This window comes from Melanotaenia boesemani, chromosome 15 (genome assembly GCF_017639745.1).
Source record: "Melanotaenia boesemani isolate fMelBoe1 chromosome 15, fMelBoe1.pri, whole genome shotgun sequence".
NCBI classification, from domain to species: Eukaryota; Metazoa; Chordata; class Actinopteri; order Atheriniformes; family Melanotaeniidae; genus Melanotaenia; species Melanotaenia boesemani.
This window is the reverse complement of record NC_055696.1, coordinates 6,551,604-6,572,157: the sequence shown is the minus strand read 5'-3', so window position 1 is coordinate 6,572,157 and position 20,554 is coordinate 6,551,604. Positions and strand designations below refer to the sequence as shown.

At 36.7% G+C, this 20,554-nt stretch overlaps 1 protein-coding gene across 5 annotated transcripts in view; it reads left to right on the top strand.

Moving 5' to 3' along the window:
* npas2 (neuronal PAS domain protein 2) overlaps positions 1–20,554 on the top strand; it is a 45,885-nt gene that overhangs the window by 8,405 nt on the left and 16,926 nt on the right. For 3 of the 5 annotated variants that reach the window (XM_042008387.1, XM_042008389.1, XM_042008388.1), the window contains exon 1: positions 13,100–13,432. The exons of 1 other annotated variant lie outside the window; for it this stretch is intronic. The gene's annotated coding sequence lies outside the window, so the exon portion shown is untranslated. Of the gene's footprint in view, positions 1–13,099; positions 13,433–20,554 lie in introns of those variants that run through there. One more of the 5 variants, XM_042008385.1, reaches the window with a different exon arrangement.

Sequence of the window (20,554 nt, the reverse complement as noted above, 5' to 3'; positions counted from 1 at the left end):
TTGCTCACACAGTGCTTTAGGTAATTGCATCTTTTCCTGAGCAACAGCAGACAATAACAGGCCTGGAATAATTTGGTGATTCATTTGGAATTGTTGAAAGAATATAATTATAAGGAAATTTGGGAGTGGATCTACCTGGTGAAAGGATGTTTGTTTTGTAGGTCTGCTTGAAAGGATGTGGCCACCCACAGTGAGTTTGTGTTGTGTGGTGAAAGTGTAATTACAGAGCACTTTTGGGGTAAAAGCATCACCAGAAAGTCAATGTAGAATAATTTAAAAGAAACCTACATAAATTATACAATCAGATAGTGCAAGAATAAACTTGCTGTAAATGAAATGTATCACTTTTAATCAGTCATTACTTATAATTCAGTATAAATTTATTGCCAAAATCTCTGCAACATCCAGTATGTCAGTGGTATTTTAGCTTGATAATTTCCTCAAATGATTAACTTATTATTTAACAGGTGCACAAACAAGTGCAGTTATGAAATTCAGAGGGAAAGGGCATTGCTCTGTCATGCTCTTTTTTATGCTCAGCAGGTGAGAATGTGTTAAAGTGCGTTGTGCAAGGATTGTCTAGTAAGTAATGCTCAGAGTGTAAGGGTTCAGCTGTTGCTTAGGGGTGGATTAGTTTGAAGCTGCTGTTTGGTGAGATAAATGGCACTTGTTGCACTAATGGACGGAAAAATGGTTATATAAAAATTAATGAACATTTCTGTTTATAAGACACTTTCCTTTGTTGCAAGGAGTGCATCCGCTGCTAATTTGATGTTCTCTTCTCAGAGAAGACAAAGCTCTGTGTTTTGAAGTATCAGCAGCCTTGAAAACTATAGAAAAGAATTGAATGTATTTTTTAAAATGTCAAGGTGTGGGTTAGAATGGGAAAGTTAAGAGAGTATGGAAAAAACACGTTTCCCTACTGTTTTCACAATTTTGTTTATTAAAAAATAAAAATTGGAATTCCTAAATAGGAATATTTCAAATCATTATATATAATATAATCACCACAGTCAAATCAAACTTTATTTATATAACACTTTTCAGACAAAAGTAACTCAAAGTGCTCAAAACAAAGCAAACAAATACATACAGACAATTAGGAGCAATGATAAGAGTATAACACGTACATAAAAAGAAGCTTCTCCAAGCAGGGAAGACAAATACATGCCAATAAATACAATAAAATAAAAACAACACAGAATTAAAATACTGATTACATGCTACAGTTAAAAGATATGCTTTAATAAAATAAGCCAGTGTTTCAGCTGACCTGCAGTTCTGTGAGAGACTATTTCAAATGAAAGGTGCATTAAAACTAAAGGCAGCTTCTCCATGTTTGGCCTAACTGGGAATAGAAAGCAAGCCTGCACCTGGTGATCTAAGCTGCCTAGAAGGTTCATCCAGTGAGCTAGTGTAAAGATCTTAAAACAGGAGTGATATGATCCACCTTTCTGGTATTGGTAAGAACTCGAGCAGCAGCATTCTGGATCAGCTGCAACTGTCTAATCAACCTTTGTGGTAAACCCGTGAAAAGACTGTTATAGTAGTCCAATATGCTGAAAAAAATGCATGAACCAGTTTCTCCAAGTCACTCTGACACAGCAGTCTTTTAACCCTAGAAATATTCTTCAGGAGAAAGAAGGCAGTTTTTGTTAGTGATTTAATGTGACTGATAAAATTGAGGTCAAAATCCAGAATAATACCCAGATTTCTGGCTTGTTTTGTGCTACTTAACATGGTAGGTTTAACCAGGGTGCTCCTCTTTTGGTCCAAAAATCACCACCTCTGTCTTGTCCCTGTTCAATTGTAAGAAGTTGGAAAGCTGATGTCAAACTTTGTTTACAAATAATTTTTAAGCCTTAAGTTTAGCCATTTGTGTCTTGGGTTTAAAGACCACACACATGCATAATGCCTGAGTTTTCAAAGTGATAGGCATTATTCATGCCCATGAGACTTTATGGATGCCTTAGGAGGGTATTCCTCAGGAGGAAAGACAAGTTTCCGAGTAGTTGTAAGGTTTCTGGTTTAGTCTGGGGCTTCTCCATGTGCTAAGGTATCTATGGACACTTCAGTAATATTAAAATGTACTATCGAATACATGCACTAGTTTATTATTTGTTTAACTCTCAATGGGAACATAGCTTCAACAAATAAAAAGTAAACTAATAAAGATTAAGTTGTGTTGAACTAGACTCGAAACTACAGATAAAGACCATAAACACAGTGGGAAGATGGTTAACAAATTAAGTGAGAGATAGGGTCTTTTTCCAATATTTTTACACCTAAAGTAGCATGTTTAAACAGGTTTTTGAAACTGGGTCCCTTCAGAGCTGAACCCAAAAACTCCTCATGACTACTGCTGACTCATTGGATACGAGACAAAATGATAATTGAACATTTTGCCAATGCGCTAACAAACCAGATGTTAGCAGGTGTTAGTTTTACCTTTTTTAGACTACAGTTTCTTGTTTGTTTTCCAACTAGAATATCATCTCCTCTTGGGTGTTAAAGAGATTGCAGCTTTGGAGGACTTGTGTATTGGCTTTGCTTTTCAGATCTAGAGGCGGTGTTAATTTTTTTTTAACAAGCTATTTATTTATTTATTTATTTTAATTGAAGCCGACAGCTAGTGAAATCCAACCACTGTACAGAAGAGGGTGAATCAATGGGTTTGATGTCCTTAAAAGTTTTTCTACTGGGTTCACTGTAGTTTTCATGATACCAGGAATAAACAAGATTGAACAGTCACTTTGACAATCTTGATATGTAATTTTTTTTTATTGCAGATTTTTTCCCCCAAATAAACAAAATTAAAAACAACTAACAAAATTTAATGTTTGATTTATAAATCGAGAAGTCATGGACAGAAAAAGTGGTTACAGTGGTCAGACAATTTCCTTTTTTTAAAAAAAATATGTTGCTGCTGTGTTACCTAGAACCACAATCCTCTAAACAAATGTTTAGCAGGATGATACACAAATTCTCAGAATATATCATATATGTTTAGATTTCTAACAATTTGTGCTCATGTCATAAATAGCCTGAAAACAACTGAGAAATTAGAATCTAAGAAAGAATCAAATTTTGAAAAGGAAAATATTAGACTTGTAATAAATATATCTTTCTACAAAAGAAATCTAAACCTGTCATTCAAAATATATCCTACCTTTATGCTTGTTAATTTCAGATCTCTGAGCTGAATTGTTTTGTCTTTTCCCCCCCACTTTAATCCATATCATTTGAACAAAAATCATCACAAATGAGACAAAACTGCAGTAAAATTAATGAAAAGCTCAGCGTGAATACAAATATCTTGGTGGGTCAAAGAAGATTTTAAGCTTACAGCCAGAATGGTGGCCTGCCACTTTTTAAATATTCAACAGACCTAAAAAATGTGTTTTTAAGCTATTCACATTCATCAGTTGTTCTCCTAACCTGAAGAAAATGGGAATCAGCAGCGTAATGGACGTAGCTGCCTTGGTTAGAGGGAAGTAGACACCACACATTGTTACCATGGGAACACAAAGTGAACAGCCGTGCCAGTCTAATTAATGACAGTCAGTGCTTCAGCAGAAGGCTACGATGACATCATCAATACCAGCAACACAGATGTAGCTTTAGGCAATATGGCTCAATAGCCAAGTAATTAAACAAATAATCCTTCTTTTCACCGATATAAATGCAAACAGTCTGGAAGAAGGAGCGGGATGTTAAGACAACACATAGAACAATAAGCGTTTATTATGTGATGACGCCTGCTTATGAGCACAAAATGTCATCTCATTATCCAATAGCATGACCTACATAAAAGAGCGGAACTAATCTCTATGTAGGCGGATTGTGAATAATGCAGTGAAATGTGGGAGATCTTTATGAATCTTAGATGTCTCACACTTGTTGGCTGCTGGCATATCGTCAGTTTATTTGTGAATTATTCTATATCACCACTCTTGCTTTGTTTACTTTATTATTGTTTTGGCAGCAATTCGCTATATGTAAATAGTAGAATTTAAGTGTGTATATCGAAATATAAGAAATAAAGATGCAGTCATGATTTAGAAAAAAACAGGCCAAGTGTCCAACAGACTGAGTGATTTGCTGTGTCATCTTTAGATCCATGTTACTATGCATGTCAGTGGAAGGAATTCCAGTAGACCTGTCTTAATGTAAACAAAACTATGTTCAGGGACTATTTTATCTTTTCAACTTTAATACAGTATTTAAGTTTTCTTTGAAAGTAGTTCTCATTTAGACTTACTGTCAAAGTGTAAAAGAGGGGACTTATTTTCTAAAAGTGACTGAAGCATCAAACAACACTATAATCTAAAATAATTCTCAAGATAAAATTTAAAAAGAAAGAAAAATATTCCACATTTCAAGTTATTCCAGATAAATAAGTTTATTTTCCATTTTAATTTCCTTATTATTGTCAGAGCTAAGTCATCACAATCTTTCAGTTGATGCCAATTTAATTATGGATCAGTAACATTTTTCTCTTGGTAGATTGAAAATGTATCATTTTTATATGATTTTGATCTTATATCTATATTTATATAACAAAAACAAGTTTTAGTCCAGTTTAGCTGTGCTCAGCCCTCCTGCCGATTCAGTGTCTGTCATCATCCTGACTTTCAGGTCTGTAAGAAACTAGAACAACCGGTGTGATCATGCCACAGAAGCTCCTCACAGAAAGGAGAGTACTGAATGAATGTGAACAGAGATGCCCCATGGCCTTGCTGTGGTCGGTCAGGGTAAATTTGAACATGTTTCTCCATTTTAAGCAGAAGAGCAAAACACATTATTAGTTTTTAGTGATTTTTGTCTCAGTTGACATGGCAGATGTTAAACCCTGTGACTCTTTTGTGTTTGAGTTAAAAAAAAAAAAGAAAACAAACAAACCTACAATGTTTTACAAAATGTTATTTTGCTACACTTTTGCACAGTCATAGTTCAGCTTCCTTTCCCCTGCGTTTGTATTTTGAATTCATTTGACCTAAAAGGAGCAAAATAGCTAATGACCACTGATGATTAATAGCATGTTTCCAGTTAGGGTTGGACTCCGCCAAGGCTGCCTTTTGTCACCGACTCTGTTAATAACTTTTATAGACAAACTTTTTAGGTGTAGCTGAGGTGTTGAGGGGATCTGGTTTGGTGGCCTCAGGATTGGGTCTCCGCTTTTTACAGTTCTGTTGGCTTCATCGGGCCGTGATCTTCAGCTCTCTGTGGAAAAATATGCAGCCTAGTGTGAAGCACTTGCAGTGAGAATCAGCACCTCCAAGTCTGAGACCATGGTCCTCAGCCAGAGAAGGGTGGAGTGTTCTCTCCAGGTCGGGAATGAGGTCCTGCCCCATGTGGAGGAGTTCATGTATCTCTTGTTCACGAGTGAGGGAAGGATGGATTGGGAGGTTTGACAGGCGGATTGTTGCAGCGTCCACAGTGATGCAGACTCTGCATCGGTCTGTCGTGGTGAAGGAGCAGCTGAGCCAAACGGCAAAGCTCTCAATTTACTGGTCGATCTATGTTCCTACCCTCACCTATGGTCACAAGCTGTGGGTAGTGACTGAAAGAACAAGATTGCGAATACAAGCGGCCGAAATGACTTTTCTCTGCAGGGTGGCCGGGCTCTCCCTTAGAGATAGCGTGAGAAGCTCTGTGATCTGGGAGGGGCTCAGAGTAGAGTCGCTGCTCCTCCGCAGTCATATGCACCTCGGGCTTTTGGTCTGGATGCCTCCCTGGTGAGGTGTACCGGGCACGTCCCACCGGGAGGAGTGCCCCAGGGAAGATCCAGGAAATGCTGGAGGGACTACATCTCTTGGCTGGCCTGGGAACGCCTCTGGTTGAGGAAGTCTGGGCTTCCCTGCTTAGGCAGCTGCCCTGCAACCCGACCCCAGATAAGCAGTAGAAAATGGATGGATGGATATTAGCATGTCTTTGTGTAGTTACTTTAAGATTAATTGCAGATTTAAAAAAAAAAATCTATGGATTTTAAACCTCAAAATCTTTTACAGGCATTCAAGAGAATTATTTTGCATAAGAAGTTGTTTACTATGTCACCATTTTTCCTTAACCTAAGAAAGTCTGTGTTCCTCTGTGTTATTGTGTGGATGGTGGCGGCCCAGCACATCCTGCTGCTCATCATTTGGGTCCTTGTTTGATAGTTAGGATCACTTTTGCAAAGTTTAAAAAGATATCTACTTTTTTAAGGCTTTTATTGATTTTTACTGTCTTAAAATTGGTATTTGGGAATTAGACTGGTGGAAAATTGGGTCACAGCTGATCAGTGGTAGGATATCTTGAGCAGCCGCTGTGCTTGCAGTGATGTGCTGCAACCAAATGTGCTTGTGACAAAACATTAAGTAATCAACTGACTGATGCAAAAGTGACAGGGTGTAAAATTTATTGTATAAAGTATTTTCTTGAAAGTTGTAGATGGTGAAAATTTACTCTTCTTTGGCCCTATTCTGAGCAGTTCTAAGCTTGGCTCTCCTGTCAAAACACCTCCATGATTCTCCAAACTGAGAGGGCTCTGATCACTCTATAGTATAGAGTATACTGTAGATCAGATACTGACAACTCATTGATGCCACATGCACTTATTGATAGTTAAAAAAAAAAAAACAAACAAACAAAGAAAAAAAAGCTCTAATACTAAAACACACAATAAACCTGAAAGACTAAAAACACTGGAAAAGCAAGACTCAATTAAAGAATGACAATAGTGAAGACAAGATTCTGGCATTGAACAAATCAGGGGTGTCCAGCTCCGGTCCTTGAGGGCCACAATCCTGCAGGTTTTCGATGTGTCCCTGCTCCAGAACCACCTGACTCAAATTAATGAGTCATTGTGCAAAACCTAAGAGGCTGTTGGATCTATTTCATTTGAGTCAGGTGTGTTGAAGCAGGAAACATTGAAAACCTGCAGGACCGCAGCCCTCAAGGACCGATTTTGGACACCCCTGGAACAAATAATCAACTTGGAGCTGCGGAGGGTAATTATAAGTGAGGAGCAGGTGTGACAATCAGGAAACCCTGGTGGGAAAGAAGAACTGGAAGTAAGCTTCAAAATACACAAGGGAGCAAATTCTACAAATTAAAATAGTAAGAAAGAGTAACTATAATATTAATAAATTTAATAAAAGTAAAAGAACAAAATACAAAGAAACCTGACTAAACTTAAGAAAAGGGCTTACTGAAGTTAAGTCAAACTGCAACAACTCACAGACGCATTTTCTGGAATGATTGAAGTACTATAATATAATATAATACTATATATAATGAACAACTATAGACCTGTCTCTAACCTCTCTTTTATTTCCAAGATTATTGAAAAAGTTGTATTTCACCAGCTTCATGACTTTTTAAATGAAAGTGGAAATCTTGATAAATTTCAGTCCGGCTTCTGACCTCATCACAGCACTGAAACAGCTTTGGTCAAAGTGTTAAATGACATTAGGTTGAATACCAATTCTGGTCAAGTATCAGTCCTGGTTCTGTTGGATCTCAGTGCTGCGTTTGATACTGTAGATCACAGAATCCTGTTGCACAGGCTGGAAAACTGGGTTGGACTTTCTGGAGCGGTTCTTAACTGGTTCAGGTCCTATTTAGAAGGCCGGAGTTATTTTGTTACGATCGGCAGCTATGAATCCGAGTGAGTGGCCATGACTTGTGGAGTCCCCCAGGGGTCAGTCCTTGGACCTCTTCTGTTCAACTTGTATATGCTCCCTTTGGGTAAAATATTACAGAACTATAGCATTAGTTATCAAAGTTATGCAGATGATACACAACTTTATGTGTCTCTGTCACCAGATGACTGCAGTCCAATAGACTTAATGTGTCAGTGTCTGGAGCAAATAAACACCTGGATGAGGGAGAATTTCCTACAATTAAATGAAGACAAAACTGAGATTATTCTGTTTGGTAGCAAAGAGAAGAGGGTCAGCATTGGCAAACACCTGGAGACTCGGGCTCTTAAAATCACCAACCAAGTTCGTAACCTGGGAGTGTTGATAGACTCAGATCTGACTTTCAGCAGCCACATCAAAGCTGTCACTAAGACAGCTTTTTACCAGCTCAGAAACATCAACAGAATTAAAAGTTTAGTTTCCCAGAAAGACCAGGAGAAACTCATCCATGCATTCATCTCCAGTAGGCTGGATTACTGTAATGGTCTTTTAACAAGACTTCCTAAAAAGAGCATTAAACATCTGCAGCTCATCCAGAACGCTGCTGCTAGAGTTTTAACCAGGACTAAGAGATCTGAACACATCACACCAGTTTTGAAATCTTTACACTGGCTTCCAGTCAGTCACAGAATAGATTTTAAAACCCTTCTGATCATTTACAAATCCCAGAATGGTTTAGGCCCAGAATACATCTGTGATATGTTCAGAGAATATAAACCTAGCAGAGCTCTTAGATCCAAAGACTCTGGTCAACTAGTCCAGACCAGAGTCCAGACTAAACATGGAGAAGCAGCATTTAGCTGTTATGCTGCAAACAAATGGAACAAACTGCCAGTGGAGATTAAACTTTCCCCAAATGTAGACATTTTTAAATCCAGGTTAAAAACATTTCTTTTCTCATGCGCCTATGCATGAAATCTGCACGGTAACTTTTTTAACTTGTCTTGCTTTTAATCATTTTAGTGTAATTTATTATTTTATTGTGATTATGTGTTGATTATGTGTTGATGCCTTTTACTATTCTAAATATCTGTAATGTCTTTGTTTTATGTAAATTACTTTGAATTGTCCTGTACATGAAATGTGCTATACAAATAAACTGCCTTGCCTTGCCTTGCCTACTAAATACGCTTAGCTTCCTTAAACAGTTCTGTCAGTTTTCTGGAAGCTTGCATGTTGTTATTCACTGTCGGGTGCAGATAGCAATCAGAAGTAAGGCTGTTTGATGTGTAACTGGCTTGCATGTGATATTGTCAGCTGAATATATTCTGCTGATAACAAGAGTTTTCCTCTTCTTGTGGAAATCCTGTGGAATAGGAAATCGTTCTTTACACTTTACCCTTGGACAGTTTTTAAGTCAGTGCTGCAAAGGCTTGTGCTATGGCTAATGTTTTAGTTCGGGTCATTATTTTTTGCCATTTGTTTTGGCAGTAAGGCAGCTGTTTTATGTACAGAATGTGTTGTGATGTTTTTATTGTGAGTATGGGTGAGGACAGTGTTTTCATCAGGTTAATAACCTACCATGACAACAGTTGGTGACTCTTGCCAGTGTTTAATGGTGAATAGATGATGTTAAGATTAGCAAAGCTGTTTGATTTCAAATTGTGTGCCATGCAGGAATTATCTTTCAAACATAGAGTTCTGTGTCCAGGCATGACCGTTTCTTTAACTGTACCACAGTGAAATCCCTTGCACTATCTGGACTCATTTTATTTTAAATTACATTGCTCAACAGTGGAGTCATTCACCTGATGGAGGTGGTACAAGTCATTTAAAGTTCAGAACTCTTCATGTCATAACCTGAAAAAAAACAGCATCATACTGGAGCCATAGCTTGAGTTGGATCAGGCATAAGAATTGGGACTACTAAAACAGCTGCAGTCTGAATCAGCTGTGAGGAAAATGTGACTCATTACTTTTAGATGGTCACTGAAATTAAAGGTATGCATGTCTAAAATAGCCTCAGCTGTGCATCTGAAGTTTCTTTCACATCTGGAGAGAAACTCTGAATAATAAGGTCTGGCAGAGCTAAAGGCAGCCATTGAAGTCAGCTCGCCGACTGTTTTCACAGGGATGAAAAACATTTTCTTTAATCAGTTTCACCATCTTCAACAGTAATGTTAGGAAACATTTTTGAGCATATCCATGGTAACCTTTCAAGGTGCAAACTTTTGCATGCTCTGTCCAGTTTTGATTGTACTGGGAGATATTTGATATTTAATTATGCCACATCATGATGTTAAGATTTGTTTCATTTAACCTCAAGTTTTCCAGAAAGCTTTAGTCCTCTGAAAGATCAACAGAACATGTTTGAAACAACATTTTAACTTGCTCTTGGGTGTTTCTGATGTAATGGACTAACTTGTCAAATCAGTTGATCATCATATTTATTGTATTCTTCACTCGCATAACAACTAGGCTTTAAACTTTCAAAGCAGACGTCATTAAATAGTCTAATAAGAGACAGCCCAAATGTTAGGTCACCCAAAACTATGAAGAAAATATTGACCTCGTCAGAAGCCTGACATGCAAAACTATGTTATTACACCCTAGAGGGGAGAGTGATGATGATTCATAATCACATCATACCATCAACATGAACATAGCATTGTCATTGTGAGAATTCTACCATGCTCAGAGCACTTTCACATCGAAACACAGCCTTAGAAATATGCTAACATGACTGTTGCCCTATTTGATTAACAGTTTAGTAAAATTAAAAATAAAAAAGGCCAAAGCATCGGCCAGCCGTGACTTAAGATACAGAGCAGTTGTCCACCAATCAGAAGGCCAATGGCTTGATCCTTGATTCTCCTAGTTTTCCTGCTCTAGATGTCATTGTGTCCCTGCTTAAGATACTGACCTCTGCGTTGCCCACAGTGTGATCCTCACTTGAAATGTGCTTTAGATAAAAGTATCTGCAAAATAAATTACTGTAAAAAGAAACATGAAACTGGCTAGCTGACATAACTCAGTAGCGTACAGTACACATAAAAATGTTGCATTAGTGTTGCCCTGGGTTTCAAACATACTAGAGCTTAAAATTTGGGAAAGTTTCCTGTTGTCTTTAGCAGCTGCTTTTGTTTACATTTTATTAGTTACTCTTTAATTATGGCTTCTCGTTCTCAACTCAACTCAAAAGACTTTTTTGTCATTTAGATATAATGTTTAGTCTCTAGAACAAAATTTTGTTGAACGGTCACAACAGCAATAAAAAATTTAACATAAAACAGGCTAAGAAAATATGAGAAATTGGTTGACTAGATGGCAAAAAATGAAATGAGTACCATGATGTAGTTCTAGTCCATAGTGACAGTAATTATAGTGTCATTACTTCAGAGTGAAGTGTCAGTAGTGCATCAGATAGTTGGATGGGTTTGGTAATGTCCCTTAACAGTTCAACAGTCTGATGGCCTGAGGGGAAAAGCTATTGCAGAACCTGGTGGTCCTGCAACGGATACTCCTAAACCTTCTCCCAGAAGCCAGTGGGGTGAACAGTCTTTGATGGGGGTGTGAGGTGTCACAAAGGATATTTTTGACTCTGGAGACTCAGTGCTTCAGAGCAATGTCCTGGATGGAAGGGAGAGGAGATACATTGATTTTTTTTCCGCTCTTTTCACCACACTCCTCACATTCTTCCAATCGGAGGCACTGCAACCTCCACACCACACAGAGATGCACTTGGTCAGGATGCTCTTGATGGTGCTCCTGTAAAATGTGGTGAGGATGGACGGGGTTAGGTGGGCTCTTCTCATCTACTGTATGAAAACACAGACACTGCTGTGCCCTCTTCACCAGCGATGCATCACAGACCAGGTGAAGTTGTCTGTGATGTGGATCCCCGGGAACTCGGTACTACTGACCACCTCCACAGTTTGTCATTGATCAGGAGTGGGGCATGGTTGGGCTGGATTCTCCTGAAGTCAACGATGATCTCTTTAGTCTGGGTGACATTCAGGATCAGGTTGCTCCGACCACACCAGCCGACCAGCTGCTCCTCTCCTGTCTGTCGACTGTGTCGTCTCTGATGAGGCCCACCACTGTTGTGTCATCAGCAAACTTCAGCATTCGGGTTTCTTGTAACAGCAATAGTGAAATATCAAATAACTTCAGTGTTCTAAGAACTCACAGTCAAATGTGCTATACAGTAAGTGGTAGACTAGCTTTAACCACCCAAAGCTAGAGCAGTGTAATCAAATTCAGGGTTCGCTAACTACTGCTGACATACTTTATTGTAGACTGACTAATGTACTTAACAGTGGTGAATTGTAAGTCAGAACATTTGCTGTAGTAATTTGAGCTGCTTGTATTTTACATGTCTTTTCTTTCTACTTTATTTAACCACATCTTATTGGGAAATATACACTTTAACATGAGTTATATTAAGGATAAAATACAATGTAACAGCCACAGGAGTATATTTTAATTTTATTATTTAAAGTGCATTTTCTTATCAATATTTACTTTTGCTATTAACATTTTTAATTGCAGGACCTAAACATATAGTAGAGTATTACACTGGCACTGATAGTTGTGGCAATCACAAATTGTTAGTTGTTTTAGAGTCTAAAGTTTCATCTCATTCTTGTCTCAAAGTAAACAAATTCACCCGAATGCTCCAGTCTAGTTGCTTTAAATAGTCTGAACCATTGACTAGCTACTTGTGTAATCATTTGACAGAGGCAAACTATTGAAGCCAATAAGCCATGCAGACTGCTGACCCACATTTGGGACTGAGGGAAAAGTAAACCAGGAAGTTATAAAAATAAAAATAAAAAAGGAAGTTTATGGGGAAGTACTTATGGGGAAAACAAAATTCTCAACTTATTGTTTTCCTTGTTTAATGGTGCCATCTTTTACTGTGGCCTAGTTACCCTTCTGATATAAATGAGTGGTTTAGCAACTTAAAAAACGGGTTCAGGCGGACTAATCTGCTCCGCCTTGCGTACAAGGAGGCAGCGTTTACCCTCAGCGTGTCTGATTCTGATCTGCCTACCATTAGTATCTTACCAGTGTCTCCTTTTGTCTTTTTTTAATGTCAACTCCCAAATTTGGTGGTTTTACATTCGTGTATTTGTTATTAATAAATACAGACCTCGCCATTCATCAATAGCTAGTCATACTGCCCAAGGGTGTTGGGCTACACTTGAGACTATACCATTCAGTTTCTGAGTAAATTGTTCAAATCCATCGGGTTTACACATATATACACATCCCTTACAGAGCTTTAATGACATTTAGAAGGGTGTTATTTATGCATTAAGCACGTGTTCAAGATTACAATCTGCCCCCTAACGCCGGTCACTGCAGGTTTCTTTCGGTTGTGTTGCACAGCCGCTGCTTATGCTGCTGTCGTTAGCCGAGTATTGAGCTACCAGCTGACCTACTTTCTGAGCTCTCAGTCGCTCGGTCCTGTTTACAAGCCACAGCCAGCCGAGGATGTGGAGTTTAGTGCCTGGAAAATAGACGCACACAGCCTGCAACTAGCAAAGACCACGACTGGAAAAAAAATTGGTGGAGTTGTGGATAAATCAGGACTGTCACAGCCGCGCATGGAGCACACCAGCGATTAATAACAGCGCGTTAATAACTTGTTATGCAATTTAACGCTTTCGGTGCTCTCGCCTGGTCATTCAGACACTGCTCCTTTAGCTCGGCTGGCATATGGTAGTTTTAAAAAGAAAACATGACGACACTGGTTAAAGTTAAAAGTGGATCCTTATTCCTGTCGGACACTAACTCTCCAGGTACGTAAGATTTAAGCTTTGAGTTTCACGTCTCAGACAAATTGTTCTCATACTTCTGTCGTCCGTTCACGCTGCTTATATCATCAGAGTTCATGAGTGTCCTCTTTTCAATTTAGAGGTGGTCGACCGCACGTTTAGTTCTTGTTCATTATTTTACACGAGACCAAACTGTAGGCTGAAGGTTTGTTTAATCGTGTTCAGAAAGCTAGATAATGTTACATTAACCGAGCGCTCTTGAATGCTGCTTACGTGGGTTTTTTTTTTGCTTGGAGTCGTCAAGTGCCCTGGTTACAAGGCTGAAATAACCTATTTTTTCTGTTCTACCCCAGCTGATGACATTCGTGGCAAACACTAAAGGGACTTTGGCCATTGGTTCCTTTAGGATGTCAGATTGAAAAAAAATGTTAAATGTCACAGGAAAAATTAATGCGTAAAGCATTTCTGAACGGGTTTAAGTCAGGCTGATGTTACTCAACCTGGCAGCTTTAAACCCACGAGTCCTCGGGTTTCCCTTTCACAAGACATTTTTGGTCTTCTCATTAGCTGATGACAAGGCTTTTATTTTATTATTTTTTTATAGCAAGATATTACTTCTTGAAGGGGTTGCACAACTTGGCAATTACCTTGTACATAAGATACATGCTGGGGAATCTACAGGGTCATTCATTGGCCTTCTTTTGTAGGTGTTTAACAAATAGAAGTACTTCCTGTGTCCTTATCAGTTAAGGGGAGCTTAACATATACCAGAAATTATGACAAAAAATAAGACATATCTCACATTCAAGTTCATGTTCTTAAATGATAGAGTTTAATTAGATTTTTAAAGTATTTTTACTATTTTATTTTTTAGACAGTGTTAGTTTATATCAACCCTGCTGGTATGTGGTACTGTATATGTGGACTAGTAAATTCATATTAGCAGAGGGTATTTTATTTTATTTTATATTTACCCTTCAAATGATTTTTTTAAAATGATTTTTATATTGAATGCAGTTGTAAAACATTTTCAGATTGACTAAAACAAAGCTTGTCCCAACCAGTGAAGAGTTTACCCGACAGACTGAGCTGTCAGCTCTAAACCAGCTGCAGGAGCAGGTGATCAGGCAAAGTCTCTGACAGGCACACAGCAGTTTTCAGGACCCCAGACCCTGCAGCTGGATTAGCAGGTTTCTTGAACTTGTCTTTGGGCACAATAGTGGAGTCAGCTCTCAGATGGAAGTATTCTGTGCTAGTTTTAAAGAACGTTGTGTGTCAGACCAGCTGTTTGTGAACAGATTCCATTTGCTGTATTTAATAATATCGAGTTATTACAAGATTACAGGAAGTCGTTAGAATATTTCTGATTTCAGGCTACAGTCTAGGTAATTAACTTTTGCTCATGTTTGTTACTGTATCTTTTCTTTTTTCTTTACAGTATGGTAAATTAAAAAGATCAGACTCATAATATACTATAAGCACACTAAACATTATACAGCTTTTTAAATTTTTTATATTTGCTTAGAATAATGTATAACCATATGCAAGGGTTACTGACATAAAAAACTTGTGTCTCTTGACAAGGAAGTGTTAATAATGATTTTTAAAGATTAATTAATTATTTTTTTATTTAAGATCTATGCAGATTTATTACAGTTTAAAATAATATTATAAAACATAATAAATGTAATGTTATGTTTAATAGATAAGCAAAATATAGACTGGTTATATCATATTGTATTTTTTGGTGACACCTAAAGAATATAAATTTTTTGCAAAATGTTAATAAACACAAGGGCAAAGTAAGTTAATTTTTGGATATCCAACAGGTTTTTGAGGACTTTTCAAACAAAACCTTAGGTCATAAAATCCAAGATTTTATTTAATATTAAGCATGGCCTTCAGCTCATATTTACATGGATGCTAATGTCTGAGCTTTAAATACTGACAGGATTTAAACATTAAATTAATTCAACTGAAGAAACAGTAGTGGGTGATACAGTGACTTGAAAACAAGAAAAATATCTTTGTATAATTTAAAGATGTATGTCTTGGCTGAGTTGGTAATTTAATCGCCCCACAAGTGAAAATTCAAACAAGTCAAACCCTGCTGAGGTATCGACTTATATAATTATATAGATGTATAGCTACGTCCTTTAAAGGCTTTAAAAGAACTCTACTAGTCTTATATATTCTTAAAATTTGTTGCTTGATTTGTGTAGTGGATTTACTAGTAATTTGATTGTAAATTCGTGAGTTGTGGACTAACCTGTTGGGAGGAAAATCTTCCTGTCTCAAACAAAACAACAAAGTAGATTTTCAGTTCTTTAGGCTTACAGATTAAAGGAGAACTTCGCTGCTCTGAATTACTCTGTAAACACCATGTGCTAAAGAAATTCCAACCATTTTCAGTAAACTTTTGAGTTTCATTCCTGTATATTTCAGGATTTTTTAACATAATTATTTGGACACGTTGTGCATCACATGAAATGAACACCAAGAATCTACATCTCATCAATGTGAGAAATATGTTGATTAAATCTGTATATAATCCTTGAATAATCTCTCTCTCTTATCTTTATCTCCTATCTAGTTTTTAAGTTGCTTTCTTCTATTTTATAATCTTTTATGGCATTCAGTTTGGATGGCAAAGGAAGAATTTTATTGTTCAGGGAAACTTGTTTCCTTACTGGGCAAATGACAAACACTTTGAATCGTGTATCTTGAATCTGCTATCCTTACGGGGTTGGCCCTTACAGGGTTACTAGCTATGCTGCAATCAGTGATTCTTAAACAGGTATTTGGTCTAAAGCAGCTAAAGAGAATTTGTGCCAACAGTATGTCCTTTACATGCCATTCTCAGAGTTACCAGTGGTATCCAAAAACAACCTGCTAGCATGATGAGAGAGATAATTCATCATTAGCCACAGATGAGATGACAGTGTTAAAGCATCTCAGAATTTAAAATATAACTTTAACAAGATGCTAGACAACTACCTAAAAAATATTTAAAATGACAACTTGCTAATATTTTAAATATTTTAAATGGAGGAAGAAGAAAATAAGTTTTCAAATTCACTGAAATATTAGGACGCATAATACAAACTTTAAAATAGAAACAAAACTTTCGAATATCCTGCTAAACAAATGTAAACCTATTTGAGTCATCCTTTTTATTCAGTGTTGGAATGTAATGCTAAAATTGAATGTACCTCATACTATTAGTTTTTGCCAAGAAATGACCATTTGTTAAAAACATTGATCCCCATTATTATTTCTGGACCAAAAATAAAAAACGAAACATCTCCTCTTGTTTTTTTTTTTTTCCTCATTAAAGAAATTAAATGGTAAAGATCTTGAAATTAAACATATTTTATTTTTATAAAAATCTAATACCATGATGATGAATTTAGTTTAAGTGAATAAAACTTTATTATCCCCTCAGGAAAATAATATAGTTGCACTATAAATTATAAATTATTATGGAGTTATGCTATTAACAAAAAGAAATACATTTTTAAAAAAAGTCATGTATGTACGTCTATGGCTGCGGACAGGCATGACCTCTTGTTCCAGTTCCTTTTGCAACAGACCTGAAGAAGCCTCTGACTGATGGTATTGTTGTGTAGAGGACGTGCCGTCTTGTGTATTATTATTATTATTATTAGCAACTTCTGAAACTTTTTTCCTTCTACAATCCAGTGCAGTCCCTGTAACAGCCCACAACCTTTATTAGTTCATCGGTTGAAATGAGGCTCTGGTTGTGGTGTTGCAGTATCTGTTTTCCTTACAGCCAACTGCTACACTTTCTTAATGTTTGTATGCTGAATTCTGCTTGAACATCATATTATTGCTGGTATATGAGACCAGTTGAGTTTTTGCATCAATAAATTAGTATAATTTCTTGTTGTCCGTGGTGTACATATATGTTGTCTGAATTCGAGTCGATGTGTACTAATAGTATTAATATTTCCCAACATTTTTTACTACATTTGGTCAGGAGGAGATTCTGCTTGACAGTTTCAAATGTGCAGTTTTAAGAAAGTACATTAGTCTATAGGGAAGCCTGAATGCAGTCATTATCTTTTCTTAGAAAGGCCTCTAGTCTTTCTTAGAAACAGGCAATTCATACATTAAGTCACCTTTTGGGAATAGTATGTTCAGTAAGAAAGTTATGGATTGTCGTTGGTGTTTTTAACAGGCCATTAATGTGTGTTCATGAGCTTAAACTTCAGCAACTTGTACGTTCAGGTTTCTAGTTAAAGGCTTTAAATACCCACAGGCGCGAGTGTAACCAGACTCTAATGTTTTTTAGCTGTTAACCTTGCAAGGTGTGGTTTAACCTCAATACAGTAAAAGAATGTGGTTTCATTTTACCTATGGCCCTGTAGAGTGAGGACGCACTGTACAGGTTAAAGCTGCATCAAGAGATTCTTAATGCTGCTCAAATCTGATGTTCTTTTATTTGATCGAATCATCTACATTTATTTAAGTTGCACATAAAGGAATTTATGTTTGTTTATTTTTCTTAAGACATCTAAATAAAAGTTTTTACATTTTAATAAGCAGTTAGTAATTCAGGAGCTCATTTTTTGGTCTCAGATGCCTCCTATAAACAATTGTTGAGCAGGACGAACAGACAGAACTACAGTAGATGACATAATTATCTTCAGCTGTAGTTATGCTTGAATTTTCTGTAACAGCTCATAATTTCAGTCATGAGTTGTTCATCGAAAAGTTTGTGCACTCTGGTGCTCTGTTTTTTTTTACTTATTTTTTTAACATGTTTTTGTGGACTTGTGTGGAAGGAGATGCTAAAATGGAAATCTGTGTTGCCATGAGAATTGGTTGATCATTTCAAACTTGAGCAAAGACTGAATGCAGGGTGACATCATGTTAATGATCAAAAATGCAAACATTTCCTGAGCTGGATTCAGAGGCAAGATGTGTTCACTGGGCTTTAAATGTTTGAATGTAATGCAAAGTTGCCTCTCCATGCTGTTTTGGAAGTCTCTGTCTTATTTTAGCAAAGTACAAATGGCACACAATTATTTGGTTACAGGATATAACAATTTAAAATATTTTTTGATCAATGTTTTTGCATTAAGTCCTTTTTAGGACTCTCTTGTCGCTTCCGTGCCTGTCAGATTATTTCCTAACTTTATTTGCTGTCTCATCCATTTGTTGCTCTTACTGATACATTGAGTCAGAAGTATGACCTTTAAATTCTGATTAAAGAGGTCCTCTAAAATTAAAATTATTACTGAATATTTGTTTTTTTGGATGTGGCTCAGCAGTGGTACAAAGAAAGAAAATCTGAAACAGTGCAGCCCTCTTTGGAGAAATGGTAAGAATGTGAGCATATGAGCATAAAAGGCAGTAATCTGAAGGGCATGATGGATTTTTCTGTGAATTAGTAAATTGTTAAGAAGTGATGACTTTGACATTTTCACTGATTGCATAATTTCTAAGAGGTATTCCTTACAGCTTATTAGTCATTAGAACTATTTTATCTGAAACTTGGATCTGAAACATAAGTTTATTCTGTTCTTTAGTGACAAAATGTCAATTATAACATATTCTTCACAGGATGTTATGTGTAGACTGAGACTGATGCCAAAGCATAAGCAACAGTCAGGTGGAAAAAATATGGCAGAAGTATGATTTTAAATAAACTTCTCATGTCTGGTGTTGACGTCTGTAAACTGTAAATTTCCAAAATCAGCTTTTAGACTCTAGAAAATGTGCCTCTTCCATCTTGTCATTTGTTGCCACAGTAAGACGTACACGCAATTAAATTTTTACACAAGAGGTCTGTAGCTTTGGTCATTTAGGTAAAGGTAAAGATGCTGTTAATTTAGAGAAAGAGCCTTAAAAAATTAACAAAGATAAGAAAAGACTCCCGTAATAAGATATCTTCATCACCTTATCATGATTTTTTTTTCTACAAGAAAGAAAGTATAAGACTTTATTAACTCTTCCTAGTTTAATGAACGTCTTTTGAGCAGATTACGAAGGGTTAGATCTAGATAACATCACATCACCCTCCTATTTCTGTTGAAGTGTTCCCTCTCCAACAATGGACCTTGTTGATTTAAATAATGATTAAAGGAGATATTTAGTAGTCTCGCCTGAGACAACTCAGTGTTCACATAGAATATAAAACAATCACTGACGACAGCCTGAATTAGAACAACCCACAACCTATAATTTTAACTTGGAACATTGATATATAGTGTATAACATTTCCAGACTACACTTAACCATTAATTGACCATTAATCAAGGTTAAAAAAAAGCACGTGTGACACTGGCTTGGAATTAAAAATGTTTCCTATTTACTAATCTCTGAATATCATCTGAAGTCAGCTGATTAAGGCAATGGGACGTATATTATGTTAACTAAACAGAGAAAAAGAGTGTTTTGAAGAGTTTGACGAGCAGTGCATGCTCCATGTTGTTTAAGCTTGCCAAACACAAAGCAGGTGAAGGAGGTGGTTGCACTCTCTTTTATGCTGGGTTATTAAAAGAGGTGCCTGCTTCCGGCAGTTTTCTAGGTCAGGGGAGCTCCTCCTGTGTAGCACTTATTAAGTAATGAAGTGCTCTATCCAGGTGAAGATGCTTAATTTACTTTACAATGCATTATTAATGCTTCTCCAGCAAAACACATTAAGTCAAACTAGTGGAAAAAATTCAGATGTTATTTCTAGACAGTCATCTCCATTTATGTGTGCAAATTTGCTTTTTTACACCACTTTAGATTTAAAACAGAACCATAAAAATGTGATCTAAGTGAAGTTTTTCAGCTTAAAATCAAAGGGATTTAACCAAATATTCTTTAATTCACTTAGACTTACAGCCATTTTGTTTACAATGTTTTAAGGTTTTACTGATTTCAGCAACATAAAAGAGTTCAGTAGAGAACGAAAGTGGGTTATCCCAGAAGTATTTTAATAGGGAAGAAAAACCCTGTCATGACATCAAGACAAAGATCAACTCGAGCAGGTAGAAATGCCATTAAAAAAAACTCCACAATCAAGACAAATCTATGAATAAAAATGCAGAAATTACTGGTTTCCTTAGAGCAAAAAACAGAAGTACCGTACAAGCCTTAGCTATAAAATATCAAAAGTCCTCTGAAACAAGA